The 6307-nt window shown below is 47.0% G+C and overlaps 1 pseudogene; it reads right to left on the bottom strand.

Moving 5' to 3' along the window:
- Positions 1-951: 951 nt before the first annotated feature.
- On the bottom strand, positions 952-3578 carry LOC120593557 (prostaglandin F2 receptor negative regulator-like; annotated as a pseudogene).
- Between the last annotated feature and the right edge of the window lie 2729 nt (positions 3579-6307).

The raw sequence follows: 6307 nt of genomic DNA, 5'->3' as shown, positions 1-6307 counted from the left end.
ATGGAGGTGACTTCTGCCTGACACACCCCTGACCATCCTGGCATGAACAGCAGAGACCTAACTCCCGAGATCTGTCTTCTGCTCTCCCTGGGACCCCTTTGAGGCACAGTGTCCTCAGCACTATCAGAGTGTTGATTCCTTCCCTTGTCCCCAACCTTCTCTTCCTTGCAGATCTTCTTACTGCCCTGGACAGAAGTAGCCGTGTATTTTTCTTCATATTCATTCTTAAGGCTAGATGGCAAGGTAAAGTACTCAGTGGAGAGCCAAATTCTAGATTCCAGGGCTGCCATTTCAGCACTCTCAAATAAAGCAAATAGCAAAGAAATAGAAAAGGGACAGAGGGGCAAAAAACCAAAAATATGCATTTGGGCTCAACGAGGAGTTACATACTGCAAATTTAGATTTCAAATGTAGTCTAAACTTCTGACAATAGGGGGTGGGGCAGGGTAGTAAAAGCCCCAAATTGCCTTCGGTACTGGTCCTTATTGTTGTCTCTAGGCCGAAGTAGAGGGTAGCACCTGGCAGCACCCTTCACACTTGCCTCCAACCCAGAAGCCAGCTCTCAAGCCGGCAGTTTCCTTCTCACCGAAGAAAAAGGACTCTGAATGCCATCACCCCTTCCTCACACCACAACCTATCAAAACAAAATATACAATTACACACAAGTCAGACATCTATAAATCAGTAGGAAAAAAAAATAGGCAGAGATTTACCATTAAAAAACTGCAGTTGAGAAAACACACACTCAGTTATTCTCAGAAAGTGTCGCGGGAAGAAAAGCTGTGTGCTGGTAAACATGTCTGCGCTCAGAACTTGACATGCAGAAGAAAACACTGAGTCCCACCTGAGATTAGAAAGGACAGAGTTTTAGTGTAACAAGCTTCTCGTTAAAATGTCACCGTTCTCACTCAAATTACTTCTAGACTGTCATTGCCTCTCCTGGGCACCGGCCTACTCCATCTACATGGACATGAGCTGCCGGCACTTGCACTTCATCTCCTGGACCTCCTTCTCACAACACCAGTGGGAGCTGCAGTACCCTGTGAGGCAGGACAGGAGCCAGATGACAGTGGACAGACCAATATCTATCAGCAGTGGGTACTTGAAGATGTACAGCACATCTATCTTCACAGTTATAAAGATGAATTTGGAGTAGATCTCAGCCTCCTTCTGCCAGAAACCTGTTGGTGACTTCACCCAGGGAGTCATGGAACAGTAGTTGCCTAAGTCCTGGTCTTCAGAGCCATGCAATTGCAGCAAGAATTTCAGCATGCTCACACACTCCAGGCTAAGGTTGCTCTTCCAGTCCCTCTGGGCTGTGTTTACAATCCCCTTCTGCTGCAGGGAAGACAGAAGGACAGGAGCCTTGTCCAGGCCAAAGGAATGCACCACAAACCAGGACACATCAAAGGCCATGTCATCTGGATCCAATGCTGCTCCTTTGACAGGGATAATGCAAAACAATTTAATCAGAGCTCCCCAGATGACCAATCGTGTGTCCAAATCCACGGAGACCTGAGTTTTGGAAGTCTATCTCAATAGGATTGGAGAGACCGATTGCTGCTTCTTGCCACAGCCTGCCCCTGACAGGAGTCCAGGATGTTACCATGCAGTGGTAGAGCCCTGCATCCGACACCTGAGTCTGGTACATTCAATAGCGAAATTCATCTTGCACTTTCTCTAACAGGATACCATCCACCCATAAGGCACCTCTCCAATTCTCCAGCTTCCACAGAATCCCGGTTGAGGGAGATGATGTACTTGGTTTCATTGGGACTGGAGAGGTCCCCAACAGGCTTCTCGGTAGCACGGCAACCTCATATTCTTGGAAGACACTTTGCAAGTCACGTTAAATGTATTTTCTGCAGCAAAGAAAAGCTTTGGCTGCCTTGCCTTCACCACAAGCACAGAATCTTCTGATGCCCAAAATATGTGGACAGATTTAGAGAAGACATCCTTATTCTTCACGCAGCTGTCATTATGCTGTTTAGTCCAGGCGGACACAACACAATAGTAATTGCCTCTGTCTTCCCCTTGTCCTTCCCCTGGGGAGGGCGGTGGACTGGCCACCATGCGCTCCTTAGAAAAAATGAAGTCTCCATCCTGGGCCCATTGCTTGTTCCGCTCTCTGTACTTCAGGGTCCAGTCCCCATCCATGACTGCAAGAAGCTTGCTGGTCACCATGTCATCACTGTGCTGGTTCATCCTATAGTACAGGAAACTGTGAAATGGAAGCTCACTTCTGTGTTTTTCATGTCCACTATCTAGCATTCCAGCTCTGTGAGGTGGTCTGAAAACTCGGGGACCTTAGAAGCATTCAGGTACACCTGATGGTCTTGTTCTAGACAGGTCACATTCTCACTGACTGGAACAGACATGGCCTCTGACACCTTGTGCCAGCTCCTGTTGTGCTCTGGTGCCCAGAGTGCCACATGGCAAAAATAGTAGCCAGAGTTTTCTCTGTTACCATCTTGAACCAGTAAATGGTAGCAGTGTGCATCCACGTAACTCAAAGCAATGTGAGGGAAGCTGTGCACCAGGGAATCATAGCCCAGCCCTGCCAAAACATTAGGGCCAGGCAGAGTGCTGTTAGGCATCCTGGAGAAGTACCAGGTCACCTCAGGTTGGACATCATCTGCTTGGTCTGTCATGATATTGCAGGTCAGGTCCCGCTCCTTTCCTTCAGCCACAGACACATTCCTGCCCACAGCTGCTTACAGAACCGTTGGCTGGATCACCATGGTGGCCACGTCCACGGCTTTTTCTTGAATTCCTTGCAGTTGCCCTGCTCTTTGATCCACTCACTGACAATGCACCTGTAGGTGCCCTGGTCCTTGGCCCGTACCCAAGACACAGGGAGGCTGTACCGGTTGTTCTCCACTCCACAGTGTCCAAGTGCAAGTCTCCGCTGTGGTAGCACTGCTTGTAGCTGGGCCCCAGGCACAGCCAGCCCTCATGGGTCAGGACGAAGACACTCTGCTGGGTGGAGCGATGCCACAGTTCCAACAGCAGTGCCAGATGAATGTGCAGTGGGCATGCAGTGGAGGCCACACAGTGCAGCTGGAAAGGCTTACCCTGGCACAGGCTCAGGCCTGGGGAGGGCGGTGGACTGGCCACCATACGCAGGGCGTCGACCAGCACTTTCACTTGCTCTGTATCCTGAGTTGCCCTGGACGGTGGTGTCTGTGCTGGGGTTTGAACATTTGTAATAACCTTGGTCCAAGGGCTGGACATTCTTGATGTGGAGCTTCATGGTGTCGCTGGCTGTTCTCAACAGGATCTCGTCCCTCTGCAGGTGCTCCTGGTACAGCTGGGCTGGGAAGCCCACCTCCCAGGTGCTGGCAAGCTCCACAAAACTGATCCCCAAAGACAAAAAGCTCCAGTCACAGTTTTGCTCACAGGGGCCACCATAGTCACTGACATTGCAGGAGATGACCAACTCGGTGCCTACCACCTGTGCCAGGCTCCCAGTGGGGACTCTAACCACACGCCCATGACAAAGAGCCAACAACAGGAGCACTAGCAGCAGTGGCATGAGTGCCAGGCGCCCCATGCTCACTGGCCAGGAGCGACTCTCCACCTCCACCTCCTTCCCCACCACCTGTTCTCCTGGGACTCCTCCAGCTCTGGCTGCTCCAGGTTCACTTATCCTCCACCTGGGCTGCAGGCCTGCTCCACTCTCCTCGCCAGCTGAGCAATCCCCGCACTGGGCATACATACACCCTTCACTCCAGTGCGCCCGCTTACCTTCTCCCCCACCCTTCTCCTGCCAGCCGGGCACCAGAGCCACCTCCCCCAAGTGTGCAGCCCTGGCCATTTCTCAAAGGCAAAAGAGAAGTTTTGTGTTTACTTCTACAGGCAATGGAACTAGAGTCAATCCTGACCTAGCAGAAGGAAGTTTTATGTTGATGGCAGGTTAAAGCCTTTACTTAGAATGGACTATCCTTTTTAAAATTCTAAGTACTTTGTAAGGACTTTTTAAATATTTGAAAATAAGACCATACTTTAACAAATGAAAGTGATAGGGAACTGTGGCATCAGTGTAAGAAGCTGCTGAGAGAGGACAAAGTATACATTAAAGAATATGTTTAAAGAAAAAAGTGAGGGAAACATTAAAAGATTTTACACTGTAAACACACTAAGTTCACTCTGCAATCTAGGTAGCTGTTGCTATTATTTTTAGTCACTTTAATAGCCAGAGCTGAATCTATGAGCTACAGTAGTTGTACAATAAATTCCCTCTGTGTTTGAGTTAGCCAGCATCAGATTTTGTTGCATGACAACAAGAACCCTGAGTCCTCACAGCATTTTAATTCCTGGTTCTATCGTTTTTGGGGCCCTACACCATCTCACATTTCCTGTAATTATATTGTTCAGATTTGATCGTTTATTGGGTTCAGTGAGCCAATAATTATTTTTGCTTGAGAGAGTTCAAGCTGGGTATCTGCCACTTTATAACTAAAGAATCCTGCCTAATCACCTTGATGAGGAAAGCTCAATGTCCAGCTCTGGGCAGGCCAGCTGAGAGGAGTAGAGAGTACCAGCTTTTTAGTTAATCAGCTGAAACCATGACCTAGAGGTGTTTCTGTTAGTCCCCCCCATGTACCCAATACCCACTGCCCCAGTTCCCCTGAAGCTGCCCACACTCCACTTCCACACTATACTCAACCCTCAACTGGTCCATTTTATTTCAGCCTCTGGATTTTCAGTCTTTCACCCAGTTATCACCATTCCCCTCAACTTCCATTTGGTTGTATCAAAAGCAACTCAAGATAGTTTAAGGAAAAAGAGAAATTTATTGAGAAGATTCTGAGGTTTCCAAAAGATTCCAAAGAGGAGTTGAGCAACCAGATTCTAGGAAAGGCAGAGACCAGGTAAACACTGGGCAAATCGACAATGTAAATTTGTGCACATTTTTTCCAGGACTCCATAATTAATGCCTTACCTTCCAAGTGCCAGTCTCATCTCTCCATACGAAATTCTAAACTCTGAAAACAGAATCTGATTTTCCTAGCGTGAGCCAGGAGTCCAACCTAGAACAATTAGCAGTGTCTGGGGTGCAGTGCCACCTGACAGGCGGATCCCTGCTGGTGTACCCTCCCCACTGTGGATAAGTAGGGAGCCAGTCTTGGAGAAGAGCAGCAAGCTGTCTTTTGAACTCCATCTCTTTGCTGCCCAGGACACATGTTTACACCGGTCTTCCAAAGTATTAAAAGATACCTTAGCCTGTAACACATACAATCATAATGTACACAACTGCAAGCACATATGCACTTTTTTCAACAGGAGACAGGTCAAACTCAGGTTCAGCTACCTCATGCAGAGGCATCCAGAGGCAGGCCGTGACTTCCTGATGTCCATGATCTCAGATACATCCATTCCTCACTGAGCCTAATTTCAGTCCTGACACTATATTTTGCAAATAATAAGTTTAGACAACGCCAACAATGATGGGGAAAATGAAGAGTAAAGAATTTTAAAAATTATAATAACTCCTATTTTTAAAAGGAGAGAAAGTAAAGAAACATGATGAATAATCAAAGTTAGACTCTTCAGTAGCCAAGGCTAAGTCCTTGTGTTAGCAAGTGGTTGGGAAAGTGTGGCTAGAGTTTATGGGTTCATCCTTCAATTGCTCATTCTATATTTACCTTTCGTCCCACCAGCATATCAGCTGATCAGGGTTCTTCTACACGTGGTTTATCAATTAGGGTCAGGTTCAGGTACATAGAACACACAGAAACACAGACTTAAGAAAACAGAAATTCATGTCTATTTCATGTAACAAAAATCTGGAGATAACCACTCTAGGAGGTAGTGATGGCTCTGTGAATGTTACAGGGACTCAACTTCCCTCTGTCTCTAGGTTCTGCCAAACCTAGAGTGTGGCCCTTTTCCTCATGCTCCAAAGTGTCACCTGGAGCTTTAACCAACTTACCAACATTCAACTAACAAGAATGAGGAAGGGTAGAACCGTGCGTTCCCTCCTTTTGAAATAACTTCCTACAAGTACTACATCCTTCTTTATCTCACAGGCTGCAACTTATTCACAGATACACAATTTACTATGACAGAAGCTGAGGAATGTGGATACTCTGTGCAATTTTGTAGAAGTATTTTCACTATGTTTTGTACTGGTCTCAGCGTATCAATAACCAATGTTGTGGTTGCACTGGCTCTTTGGTTCTTATTATGATTGCAAGATGCTCTTCAGCAATAACCATCAGGAAACTTTAAAAGATACAGGTTTATTACTTACAAGACCTGGAAATGACACAACACACCTGGGGCCACACAGTAAGGTCACAGG

This window comes from Pteropus medius, unplaced genomic scaffold (genome assembly GCF_902729225.1).
Source record: "Pteropus medius unplaced genomic scaffold, Ma_sr-lr_union100, whole genome shotgun sequence".
Lineage (NCBI taxonomy): Eukaryota > Metazoa > Chordata > Mammalia > Chiroptera > Pteropodidae > Pteropus > Pteropus medius.
The sequence above is the reverse complement of the archived record's forward strand: the minus strand, read 5'-3'. Positions and strand labels throughout refer to the sequence as shown.